The following is a 15,084-nucleotide window of genomic DNA, read 5'->3' on the forward strand; positions in this document are numbered from 1 at the left end:
ATATATGTGTTCAAGAAAATTATCATTTATGCAGCTTATTTATATGAGATAAAGCTGCGATCCAATCAAATTAATTTAATAGAAAACGTTTACAATTATGCAATAATTACATTCCCACCTGTATCTTTTGATTTCATTTAAATTGTTTATTCAACACGACAGGAACCATAAAAACTTTTATTTGTGTTTTGTTTGCGATAACTTCTGATTTTACGGACGCAGGACACATAAAACAATAAACTTTTAAAAAGCAATTTAATTAAGCTTTTAATAGAAGTAAATTTAATTGAAGATTATCTAATTGCTATACCATTTACCTTCTTAATAATGACCATTTTACATGATGGTACATTAAAATTCCGGAAAATTTAATTAATCAATTTTCTTTAATGCATTTTAAGGATGTATATAAAGAAGATAGTTGGTTTAATTGTTCCTCAATTAATTTGTATGCCACAAGTCTATCTATGAATTAATAAGTATTGCAAAATTAAAGTTAAATCCCTGCGTATATGGATAGTTTTATATAGGGAATTATGAGGAAATGTCTGTGATTTCTTTTTGAAACGCACCCGAGACCGTGACGAGTGCGCTGCCCGCTTTTAAGAGATAAGTGGTAAGAAAATGATTGACGACTGAAAAAAAATGAACTGGGAAGGGTAAGGAAAAGGATACTGGTCTTTTGCTCTCCCACTCACCATACGAAACACAGTGATATGCTGCTATTTCACATCGGTCTTCTATGGGAGTGTGCTCGACTCCCAAATTAAATCACTTTTCAATGCCCTGAAGAAAACTATTTATTTTCATCCAAGCAAAAAGATTTGATAGGGGTTGCGAATATATTCTAATATTCCACACATTATTTCAAGATTCTACTGGCCAAGCCGAGAAATCATAGATTATTAGATACTTCAATGTTGATACAAACTTTCACAATTATATTACGAGAAAAGTAGTTCATTCGCAAACAATTAAAGATCATTACGATTTAATCATGACAATACGAGCATAATCTAGATATCTCGAGAATTAACAATCCTAATAACTTTAATAGGTGTAATATTTTTCAATCAGTAACCGTAACTGCGTTGTCTGCAAACAAACATAAAACGGAATTACAATTGTCGACAATCCGAGAACGGGTTCTTAGCAAAAACAATTTATACCCTTAATGCTACCTACCGGCCGACAGATGCAATAAGATGGGAATTGTTTAATACATACCGCTTACAGCATTGTTCGCTCATATTGTATATAAATGTTTCCACTGAACAATTCTTGTACGGCCGTAATAAAATAATAGACTATATTTATTGTACCGCCTGAACGGAGAAGCCGAGAGCTCGATTTCCATGTTGTAAAGAAAAGATACATTTTACTTTCTGTTGTATCAACAGCTTTTTGTTTCTTTTTTACTATTTGAGGTTAACCCTAATCAATTTTGTGCAGATCATGAACAGAACAATGAAATTAATGAATTAAAAGGCTTATTACTTAAGATTTCTAATAAGAAAACCTTTTTTTTAATGATTTGTGCGAATCTTCTTTATTAAAAAAATCATTGCTTAGCCATCTTACTTGTAATAAAATAGAAAGAAATTTCATCATTTGATATCCGACATGTAAATGCAGTGCATTGTGTCCTTATAAATTTCCAAAACATTTAAATAATTGCCTTCGAACTATGTAAGGAACAGCGTTATTTACAAAATACACTGTTTATCAGCATTGTACGTCACACCTGCACCATATTAGCAAGCACAATTAGTGTAAGCTCACATCACTTAAACCATCGATTCAATCAATTTGTGGACACGCGAGCGTAACATGCAATACAAACAAGTACCAAAAGAAAACACATAATAATATATATCACTTAATTATAAATTGCATTAAATATATTTGTGATATTATTGATAATAAAGGACTTGTATACTTATTATAAGAAAATGAAGCTATTAAGTAGTAAAAATGAAGTAAAACATTAAGGGAGCAATTAATTCAACTAGAAATTGCAAACAAATTAACCGTTATGTGACGTTCTTAATTATCTAAAAATACAAGCTAGCTTTGTGCCTGCGGCTTGGTCCGCCTGGTCTAAGGAAATTCCCACGGGAATGAGACGTTTCACTCTCAGACTGATTCCACACCGTCGTCATGTCATATCCGATGTCATTCTCTAGCCTCCTTTTTGTCCAGACACAAAAATCTCATAATTAAATCGCTCCGTTACGTGAAAGAAGGACACACAAATAAACATAATATTAGTGAGAATAAACGACCATTATAAACATAAGATTGTACATTAAACCGATGGCATTTATTTACTGCTATTATCGCCCAAGTCGAAAATAGAGGTAATAAACAAGAAAAACAAAAGCACATTATACCGGTCTCATATATAGCCGAAGATTAATATTAATGAATAGATTTTGCTGTATTGAAATTTATTCTATTAGGCCACTCGCTTCTCTTGCATTCCACGAAGGCTCAAGATTCGCCGGTTTTAGGAGCAAGCGTGACTTTGGAAGCAATTGTGCGGCTTACCGTGGGATTCTATGCGAATTTCTATTCATGAGTACTAAACTAAAATCAGGGTTATATTTTCGTTACTTAGGCCACAATTACGGAGCTAAGCTGTGATAACTTATGTGTGTTGTCTGAAGTTGATATTTAAGATAGTCGTTACTTATTCAGCTTATTTCCTAGATTGAGGTTAGCTTGTGAGCGCCCAATGTTCATAAAACGGTTAAATTTGATTGTTATGAGCTGTATGTGCCATTGATAGAGGAAGATGTTCTTACATTAATATAATAATATAAAATATTGGACACGTGTATTAGCATACAAAGAATATTGGATGAATACCACGCTAGATACATACAATACACTTGTGTATTGATTTATACTCACGTCAACCAAATATTGCTTCTTCTGACGTTTAATCTGAAATAAGACAAAAATGCATAAGTAAATCTGTAATCATCAACCACTTTTTAGAATTGGACGTAAATCAAGGTATTTATTTATTTCAATATACAATACTAGCTGCGCCCCGCGGTTTCACCCGCGTAAGTCCGTATAGGACTATCGGGATAAAAAGTTGCCTATATGTTATTCAAGTTGTCCAGCTGTCTACATACTAAAGCAACAAACACACACACATCCTTACAAACTTTCACATTTATAATATTAGTAGAATAGGATGAATGTATTGGAAATCATATACCTAACAAATAAAACACGGCTCGTGGAGAAATCAACTCGCGCATATTACCAGTTCCAAATACCATACTTGATTACCTTATTAAGCATACACAAGCAAGGCATCTCTACGATACAAATTTGTTTGCATTCGCATTCCCTGAACGCCTATCTATAACATACTAGACACACGCTTTACTAAAACGGGTTTCCTTTTTCATAAGGAACGAGCCAACGCCCGCTCCTGCGACCAAGACTATGTCGATGACATAATGGATTGCAAAGATTTATTGATTTTGATGCTTGATAAAAACATAGAGGAGCTATCTTTGATAGCCATTCATAAAAAGGTATTCTTTACTACACAATATGGTCTCAAATGTCAATTTGGAGTTTATGTCTCTAACCCATTTAGAAGTGACTAATATTGTACTATATTTGCTTCGTCTCTTAGACTTTGGATGAGTGTTTGATTTAAACAATAATAATGCGTCGAAATCAGAGTAAAAAGAGCATAATTTTAATTTAAATGATTTTTTTGTATGACAAATCATAAAAAGAGTACCTTGTAATACTCGATCGGACCGATTCTCATGAAAATTTTTTTGTGCATATCGGGGAGGGCTGAGAATCGGCCAACGTCTATTATTATACCCCTAAATGATAAGAGTAAGACAAAATTATATAATATCAATGATCCAATTTATTCAAATCTGTTTAGTATAATTTATTGTACATTTTTCTCTCGTAATCTTATGCATAACACTACTTTTGAGCTAATAGCCCAGCACGTCATATAAGTTATAACAAGGATAATCAGATCAATGTAGAAAATAAAAGCATAAATAACTCCTGAACCATAATGATTATACCAAAACATGGGCAAGTTTTTGCATAATAAGAAGTTCGATATTAATAAGGTATAAAAAAGTAAGAAATGTAGCAGTGACATCACAATGTAGTAATTAAGAACACTCATGTCGCATGGCCATATACGAGGATGCTTCTTGTACCAATTAAAACACACAACTCTATAGTCACTGGTATGCAAGGGCATACAATTCAAACCTTTATTTATTGGGTTTTAATGATTATACATGCAATACTTATACAGTACTAGGCTTACACCCGCGGGTCTTCCTCCGTAGTAAAGGAAAAGATTTTACCGAAGTTTTTCCCCACATGCTTCCCGTTTTATATAATTTATCAAATTTCCTCTACAAATAAAGAGTCGCGTTCAATTATCTAAATTCCAAACAATCATTTAATAATTATCTTAAAAATACATCACATAAAATGTCTGTAACTCAAGAAATTAATCCAAATTAATATAAATTGTATTCTATAAAATATTCCACGCCTACATTGTGACAACATCACAAAATACATCAAATGACTCACGGTCGTGATTGACAGACGCATGATGTATTATTATGTATTCACGTACAAAATTAACAAACACATGAAATTATTTGCCTACAGACATGTTTTGTTAGTGACCATATATTTTTCAAAATTATGTGTTTAAAAGTTTGTGTTATCCCTTCAAACTCGGTAGATGTAAAAAGGCGCGAAAAAATCATACTAGAGAACGTTTAGGGCTTAATGAATAATTGTTAAAAATAAAGAATGTCTTTGAGTAAAAAAAAGGTTTTACCCGTTGAAATAAAATTCAATGATGATACATTATTTACATAAGAATATTAAAATATCGAAGGTCGGTCAATGATCTTACAACGTCTACTCATAGACAAAAATATTTTTAATACGTAGAAATTATTTGAAACTATGTGAATATTGTTTTTAAGCGGGAAATTCAATTAATTATTTCAAATACAACTAAGCAAAACCGAAACGTTTCTTATCAATCATAAAATATGTGACAGATATAAAAAATGATTAATTTCAAACCTAAAAAATAAACTAAACGAAAACATTAATTTAATAAGCAAGTTCGGTTTTTTATTTATATCAGCAATAAACCCTGCAATTACGTTTGCAGATTTATAGCCGTCACCGAAAATTCTGTAACGATTCGTAAAATCTCGGACGTTTGGGTTGCCTAAAGCCTCGCTTACACAGGATTTAATATAACTGGATTTTAGTTTTCACTTAAAAATAACATGTATTTGACATTAACTCAGTGAATCAACATGATTCAAGTTCTTATTTGATTATATTCAAATGAAACAAGTTTTAGTTTGTTTAGTTTCAACTTTCTACTTTTTTTTATTTCTTACTAATATACTCATATTTCTACCATTATCTTTTATTGCAATTTAGAACTAAATTACAAGATCTGAGAAACATTAAATATTTCAAAGGTATATTCTATGACTCACGCTTTACTGAAGTAAAAGCATGTTCTAAAGAACAATCCCAGCCAAATAATTTTTAAAAGATTTGTATTTATTTTATAACTGAAAATATTGTAGGTTTTTAACTTTTTCAAATAGGATATAAAGCCAGAACACATACCTCACACAAGTTGACCTTGAAAAAACAGTAATGCAAACTCAGCTTAGTTAAGTTATGTATTACTCAGTGAGCCGTCACTGCGGGTTACTCAAGTTCGTTTGCCTTACGGAACCAGCAGTTTAGGGACCCGCATATATGCATATTCGGTAATCGATATTGTATGTATTTAGTGTGTACAATGATTAGGTAATTATTATATGTTAATATTCTTCAAACCCCGCTTTGAAGAAACTTGCAAGGTATTTCGTTACTATGCTTGGTGTTCCATGTAATCAGTTTGTTATTTATGAGTGCGAATGTAAATGCTAAATACTCTGGAAATGTATTAATTGGAAACAAATTAATAGGAACAAATATTTGTTGATAATAAGTTGGTATTTAATTACATTTTAATAAATAAGTGAAATTGTAAAAATAATTACTTTTAACAAAAAAATAAAGATCCTTCAAATTGTCAGAACTAGACCAAATTGAATTGGGACTACACGAAAGGCACTAGCGTTTAAATAGAAAAAGTATTATCGAAATCGGTTCACCCAGCCGGAAGTTCCAAGGTAACAAACACAAAAACATCCAATTGAGGACCACCATCCATCCAGAAACATCCATTTTTGAAATGGGTATATAATAATAACGGTCAATGCACAAACGGTAGGTATATCCCAAATTGAGCAAAGCTTGTGCTATGCTCATTTAACAATACATTTTCACGTTGCTGCAAAATTAATACCTTCTGATTAGCCACAATATTTCATATAATCTGTGCCTATACTATTTTGTTAAAGCTGCATAGCTGTGACAGCTGTCAAAACGTAATATTAGCACATATTTTCAACAAGGAGAGGCTTATCTTGTAAATTATTACAGTTTTTATTGCATAATAAACTGAATATTATTACTAGCGACGACAGCTGTCATACGTATCAAGTTATTCGAACGACAAATGAAAATGAGCTTAAATAATACGAGGAACGTGTAATTAGCTATACGGAACCGCACTAAGTAAAATAAATGACATGATATTTTATTATTCAAGTGAAGACATCGCGTAGGCGCCATAAATCATGCAGCTTTCATCACGACGAGCCATTTACGTAATTAAATTGATAACAATCTCACAGATTTATTATCCCAGAGTAAATAGAGCAATAAATACGTGAATATAAATAAGATGAATATTAAATAATTGCGTGTATGGAGGTAAGTTATGGAATACTTAACTATGTGTGAGCCGTTATGCTGCCATCGGTGATTCATAAACGTCGGTGAAATATCAGATGCATCGGAATTTCATTCAAGAACTTTTAGATTTATACGTCTGGAGGTTTTGTTGCTATAAATAAAGCGTAGATTTGTAAACGCTTATTTGCCATTGTCTAATAAAATACTCGTTAATTCTAGAATGACGACGTATATTTTTAGCTTGCTCGAGATAAATGTGACGTTAAATTGTTAATATTTATTTGTAAAATCAAAAGCAGAATCTTATCCAACTAATATTATAAATGTGAAAGTTTGTAAGGATGTGTGTGTGTGTGTGTGTGTGTTTTTGCTCTTTCACGCAAAAACTGCTGAACCGATCGCAATGAAATTTGGTACGTAGACAGCTGGACTACTGGAATAACATATAGGCAATTAATTAAAGGCTTTTTATCCCGATATTCCTAGGGGATACGGACTTTTGCTGGTGAAATCGCGGGGCGCAGCTAGTATATTATAATGTTGCAATGAGTTAAATTTATTCATTAATAATATCTAAACGGGTGATTATACTACCCGAATATTTTGAAACTACCACAAGCCATGCTTCGAGCAAAACAAAAGCAGCCAGTCGGTTATTTAGACCCAATCGAATTCAAATAACAACTATTGTACAATATTGACATTATCGATTCGTAGCAATAATCGTTAAATAAATATTTATTGCTGATAAGTTCGATGTCTAACATCTAATTCATAATAAGCAACACCGTCTCCTGAATATTAATGAGTTTATAACGGGATATTTTTGAGAAAAAGTTCCTGGAAACCAAATAAACCATTCCCAGTAGAAATTTGAGCCTAATATGGGAAGTTATAAGGTTTAAATGGTGTTTTCGGTGATTCTAGCAAGTAATGGTCGTAGAGGCGTGAGAATGGCCGTCAAATGCGGCATTACGGATTTTCTACAGCGCATCAAAATGATCCATTCCCACTGTAACTTGTAGAGCTATGTAAAGTGTATTCCGGTTTAAAACGACTTGGAAAGCGTCGAAAATTGACTGTGAGTAAGCTTAGACAAAATATATTTTCTATTGTTTAAGACAATTTTAATTTTATACGATTGAATTATTCGGTATTATTTGCGGTTGATGTTACGCGAGCAGAATTTCGAGTATTTACTCATTTAGACTTTTCAGCAGATTGTACAGGCTTTTATTTATAACAAGTTTTATATCTATTAAAAAAAAAACATCAAAATCCGTTGCGTAGATTTAAAGATTTAAGCATACATAGTGACACAGGGACAGAGAAAGCGACTTTTTACTATTTATTATAATTCACACTATTTAGAACACTTACAGCGAGCGTGGTAACGAGGAAACTGTGAATCTTCATATCTTGGCAGTCATGTAAAGGTTGCTTAAAAACTATCTCTGGACCATTCATACATAACCCAAGCATCCGCCAAAAAGTAAAATATGAAACTGTCAAGGCAGAAGTTAAAAACGAGTTAAAAACGTGGCAGTCGATTCCGACAATCGTAACAAACAAACAGAAATTTCTCTTTATGATTTTAGTATACCTGCACAACTTTGCAGAATATATTTTTTGAATTCTTTCCGTTTTATTTATGATACGGGTTATATAAATAGTGTTATCACTTCATTTAAAACAGCTTCACAAACGCAACATTATATTACATAGTTTAATATTTATATTGTCAAATATTTGCGAACCTTCTTATTATATTATATTATATTATTGATGTGTGTTTTACTGGTAATTATTGTTTTTTTTTTGTCTATATATAAAACTGAATATAATATAATGAAACATATCTTATATTCATAGAAGTTATATGTAATGGGCGAAATTTAATCTTATTAAAGTAATTTTTACTGTTCTATATGTAACCAGAATGATACAAATACAATAAAAAGTTGCATATAGACACTTTTATATTAAAAAGTAATGATTAGTGTTTCTATATTTTACGAATAAACTTTATAACTACATAAATAACATAAATTAGTTGCTATATGACGTCGGGAAATAAAAAGTATCGCAAATAACTATTTATTTATTTTTATTTATTTACACTTTATTGTACAATACACATACAGTTACTATTAGGTTTATAAGAATATTTAATACTTAATTTATTCAGTAAAGCTTGCGCCAACTTAGTAGGACATTTAAACGTAACAAACTACCAACAAAACTGTTATCTGCCCGCTTCTGATAATAATGAAATATCAAAGGCAAGCCCGCATCCGTCTCGTCGAACTACAAGGAGTGTAGATAGCCCAGCTAAGAGCCCATAAATGATAACATATACTAATTAGTTACATTTTTTAAGTAATCGATATAAAGATAATTTTTCTCTTCAAAAAATTAGTAAATCGTATAATTTTGTATAGTGCATGTCTCTTCATTTAAAAATTATTCTATAACGTAATATGGCTTATTAAAAACGTCTCTTTTTTTTTGCATTAACGACAAAAATAAATATTTAGACATATACAGTATGTACAAAAATTTGTTCTCATATACAAACATTTAAAAATCACCTTTGAAGTTGTTATATTTTACCATTAAACAAAAATTTATAACAATTTTAAACCATAATTGGTGTACTAAATCATATGCTGTCTGTATCAATATCCATTGCTAATAATAGAGGGATAAAAAGCGATTTATACACCTGCTATTAATCACTAATTCACTAAACAGCTTCAACTGCAAGTCTAGTATCTAGCCTCTAGATAGACTAGTAAAACCCGATGATAAACCAGCCACCTGACTCGGCCAATTCTTATACAACTGAAATCGATACTAGCTTGGGAAATAATTACTGCTTTCCAGGATACAACCATCCTGCGGTTAACTGTATGGTTGAATACATTACATTTCTGAAAATAGCTTTAAATGTAGTAGTAATTAGGTTTAATTTACAAAAATCAAGCAGCGATTCGTCTCGTCTTATAATGTCTTAATACGTTCTGCACGCGCAATATTGAATCATTACGCAGTAGATGATAGATCTAAAATATTTTACGTTATAAATAGATTGAATTTAAATATTCTATCACCTAAATAAATTAAGGTTATATCTTAATTATTCTTTAAATTATAAAAAAAACACGATAATAGTATTTTAATGAGATAAAGATTGTCTAAAAATAAATTTCTGTACCAAACCAAACAGATCAAGTTTTGCTTACGTATATTTTTTGACAAGACAACTACAAAATTGTGTCTTTTCCCTCGGTGATAGTCTTTATAACAATACTAGCTGCGCCCCGCGGTTTCACCCGCGTAAGTCCGTATACCGTAGGAATATCGGGATAAAAAGTTGCCTATATGTTATTCCAGTTGTCCAGCTGTCTACGTACCAAATTTTATTGCAATCGTTTCAGCAGTTTTTGCGTGAAAGAGCAACAAACACACACACACATCCTTACAAAGTTTCGTATTTATAATATTTGAATTTGGAAGTTAATAAAAATTTAAAAAGATTAAGTTTAAAGCATGATATTTTGCAATCGTTTATTATTACACCAGAGGTCGGGTCAATCAAATAAAAAAACGTGGGCTTTAATGATTACTGCCCACACACAAGTAATTTCGTCAAATCTCAATTATGAATCATAACATTAAAATTATACATACAAATGTTTTTTTTTTCTTTTAAAAGTAGTTTTAAAAGTAGATGACACATTTTGATCAGATTCTCTTTTATGCTTTTAAAAATAATGATTACGGTACTTTAATAACAACACTATTGGAAATAATTTGAACAGTTATTTTATTGCAATGTTATATCGTTTAAATAAATTTTAGACTCGTATATAAACGTCTTGTTTTTGATTATATATAAGAAACTAAAAATTTTCAAGACTCGTTTAGTATTTTCTATTATTTAATTTAAGGTCCATCTATCACACTTCTAAATTTCATCGTTAGATATGAAAGGATTTAAAATAAATAACAAAAACTAAACTTTCAAATTGTAAGAACTAGACCAAATTTTAAATACCGTCCCATGTAAAGACGGTTTATTTCCAGGAAACATTAGCTTTCAAATAAAAAAAGAATCATCAAAATCGGTTCATCCAGTTCTAAGGTACCAAATTCAAAAAAGAGACGAATTTAAAACCTCCTTCTTTTGATGTCGGTTGACAAACTAGCCCAAAAACCATAAAAAGTATTCAACACGCATTGTTATGTGATTTACATTACAGATATATATTTTAAAGGTGACAATTCAGCTGTTACTTAGAAATAGGGGCTTACTGAATCGATAAAAACACATCCCCTACTTTTCGTAGTAGGTAACGTTAACATGACCGATTGAATAGTGACTAAAATTATAAAACCTCTCACAAATAAAAAGCTGTCTCTTATACAGATACAAAATATAAATATATGTATAGAAGAAAGTTTAAAAAGACATCATATCGAATGAATATAATTCCGGGAACGTTGCAGCATTAGCACTTTTCCCACGTGTACGCGTATGTCAATAGGGTTGTCAAACAGTAATGAATAATAATTTTTGTAGTATGTCATCCTTCAGAATTCTTCAAATTAATTTTATATTTTAGTGATTAGACCACAAAAAATAAAAAAGAACTGTACACAAACCGTAATAACTCAACTAAACAATTCTTTATAAAGCCAATTCTAAAGAAAGACATTTTTAAAACGGTAGTAATTACTTTACTACCGTTTTAAAGATTAACGATTTATTTAAAATAATATAGAATTATCTAGTCGTAATATTTTTTTCAGCACGTTAAAGTGTAGAAAAAACATTTAATTTGTAGTATGAAGTGTACATTTAATTCGATACTGACAACCCTAAAACACTCATGTAGGCAGGTTATGAACCCGACCTTTATGACGCTCGTACGTCGTAATCATCAACTTTGAGCTTACTTTGAATAATTTCTATTTAAATATACCTGTTCAGTTTATTGTCATACCTATATGTATAAACAAAATACAGGCGATTAATACTTTAAATCGCCAATTAATGATAGTTGATGCCTAAAATGATACATTCGAAAACTTAAAAAAGAGCTGTAATTCTACGATTGCTCCATTTATTACGTAAGGAGTTGAAGCCATAATTATTTAATTATTTAATAATTGCTTTAATAGTCATAGGAAAACTCTTCGATAAACCCAATATATCTATTATAACACATGACATAATAAGAATTAAAATATGCACTTGAAGTTACGCCTAGATCGTCTGTATCTCAAAGACGATCTACCGGCTTAGCATACCAACACATCCCGAAAGGGCGTGTACACAGAATACAAAAGCTGTAACGGGAATATTTAATCTGTAACTAACCTAACGTTATTCCGCCTTCAATTACTTTAGTATGTATCTATGTGTATAAGCAATCCATGATTAACGACAAAGCAAATTAATGTTAATATTGTAAACAAGACAAGATGTTACATATTATACATAGCAATGATAAAATAATGACAAGAAATATACGGCTGAATTTAATTGGATGACACTTTGACATAAGTAAATTAAAATGAACTTTAAAAGAGCCAAGTAAAAGAGTCCTATGACACATTTATGATATGATGAAAATTTGTCACTGTGTAACGCTTCATAACCGTTTTCCATCTGTATTTGTTTATAACTAATTATAGACTTAGCCATTAATAACGTCTATTATGTTAATTCCTCGCCTCCAGAGACAATAGCGTAATCCGTAGAACCGTCTTAAGAGCTAAAAGCACGGTTGACGATCAATCACGAGCCACGAATCTTGGCCGCAATCTTCTCGAGCGTGTGAACGCGGCCACAGTTGCTAATGTAACGTTCTATATTTTATAGCCAGTGTTGCAATCCTATGGGAAACGGTAAAGATGAATTACCATATCGATAAATTCAATATTTGTTGCGAATTGCACGCAATGAACTAACGTTTTGCTATTCAAATACTGCTTGGATAATTGGCGCGAAATTTGTTTTTCTTTATTAATTATCATCCAACACTGAATTGTGTAACGGAGATGCGATGATAAATGAAGCTCCTTTTAATTTAAATAGAATTAACCGTTTAAGCACGACTAAAGACGACTAAAATAAACAATACAGACACCGCGAAAGACTTCGCACCATTGTCAATAGAATAATAGAATAAGCCGTAAATCGTTAGCTAAATTGACTTAGCGTTTGGTTTCAGTTTGTCATTAGTTTCTCCCGGCCATAGCTGTCAGAGCATCGTGACCAGAAGGGCCCGGGGTCACTGATGTACGGAGCCTGTCGATGCCTCGATATACGATTGGCGAGGCGAGAAAATATTGAGACCGGCACGCAAATACCGCGAGACACGTGCGAATGCGATCAACTAACCATTTTGACTCCTAAATGAGTTCGTTCACACTAGTACTAAGTTCACGGTCGGATATTTAGGATGCTAATGTATGTGTGTAGGATGTGGGCAGGTTGATTCGTGGGCAAACACTTCGAGACTGATTTGTTATATTTAGCTTAGTGTTAAATTTTTTCGCGACGTGCAAAAAGTGTTGGAACAGCATTGTGTTGAAATGACGTTTTCCTTTATGCGCTCGGCTATTGTAGTGTCGCGTACCTAATTATTCGTGTTTTAAAATGTAAAGATCTTATTTTTATAATGGTTTTCTCTCTGTAATCAAACCGGTCGAATTACTTTATATTATATTTACATAGTTTTATTTACATTTCGTAAATGTATTTTAAAATTACATCTTAAATATCGAAAAAAGTAAAATTTGAAATAAACCACGACATATATTAAATGGCAGTTTTTAAAATAGCCTAAACCACATTTTGCATACTAGCGTTATCGATTTAACGGTAAAACAAAATTCGCCAACTGCAGCCAACGATTTCTTCGTATCCACAAATAAGGGTTTCGGCGAATGCTTTCTCAGTAACCTTTGCGTTTAGCCGGTCGCGGGTTCCGATTGACTCATTACAAGTAACACGTACACAGCCGCGTATGAAATATTAATATGAACCGGTGCAAATGCCGGCACGTTTATTATTCCTATTTAAACAGTAACAGTCCCACGGGTCTCACGATTTCTTGACGCAAGTACCAAATGAACTTGAGATCTTCCCATTGTCTCGGTTTCCCACGCTAAATGTATAGAGAAACGGGAATCGATTTATTTAACGCTATTTAATTATAATTATTGATAAGGCTAGAGCGCTTTTAAAATAATATAAAACTACTAGCTGCACCCGGCAAACGCTGTTCTGCCTTACTCTGATCATTGAGAGGTATGAAAAATAGATGTTAGCCGATTCTCAAACATGCCCGATATGCACACAAAATTTCATAAGAATCGGTCAAGCCGTTTGGGAGGAGTATGGCAACGAAAACTGTGACACGAGAATTTTATATATTAGATTTTATGTAATATTTACAGTCAATAATGATACTAGTCAATCCGATAAGAGAATTGGAATCAACACGAATTCACTGCTATCTAATGTAGAATCAATGCAAATCTATCGTAGAAACGACGACATCTAAATAGATTAAAGTGGTGAAAGGACTCAAATCTTATGGCCACTTCTTACTACTATTCTTAATGGAATAGAACTAGCATTATTTTTATCTCTGGTTATGGTATAACAAAATTATATTTACCCAATAAAAATCTAACCAATCATGGTCATACTTAAAATGTCATCTAACAATTTCAAAAATTCCATTCCTCAAGCAGTCGGTCGATGCAAATGTGTGTATGGATGGTGTTAACTGTTCAGCAAATAACGTGAACACACAAAGAATCCAATACTATGTTATCATTTGGTAATACATACAGCTATTTTGTACACGTTAAGCAATTAGTTATGAGGTGAACAATATGAGAAATATAGAAATATAGGTGTTCAATTATTTTTTTTAATCAAAACATAAGTTTAAATAACCTACCATTTCCAATGTGTTCATGGATTAACCCTTCATTTTCAGTTGTACTCCAGTTTCATAAATCTGAAACAAAAAAAAATTATTTAAAATACTGATCACCCGATGAAACTTTTAAACCAGACTTTAATCATTATATAAATATCGATACAATGAGTATAATCTATAGGCTTTCTTTCCCCTAAAAGCCCAATACAAATGTTTCTATAACAGACATCTTAACCCGCATGACCCAGGC

At 31.8% G+C, this 15,084-nt stretch overlaps 1 long non-coding RNA gene across 1 annotated transcript in view; it reads right to left on the reverse strand.

The window, feature by feature from the left end:
* Nucleotides 1-1,966: 1,966 nt before the first annotated feature.
* LOC119831107 overlaps nt 1,967-15,084 on the reverse strand; it is a 28,290-nt gene continuing 15,172 nt past the window's right edge. The window contains exons 2-3 of the long non-coding RNA XR_005287882.1: nt 14,853-14,912; nt 1,967-2,949 (exon numbers count right to left, since the gene is read on the reverse strand). This is a non-coding gene — a long non-coding RNA (uncharacterized LOC119831107). The remainder of the gene's footprint in view (nt 2,950-14,852; nt 14,913-15,084) is intronic.

This window comes from Zerene cesonia, chromosome 1 (genome assembly GCF_012273895.1).
Source record: "Zerene cesonia ecotype Mississippi chromosome 1, Zerene_cesonia_1.1, whole genome shotgun sequence".
Lineage (NCBI taxonomy): Eukaryota > Metazoa > Arthropoda > Insecta > Lepidoptera > Pieridae > Zerene > Zerene cesonia.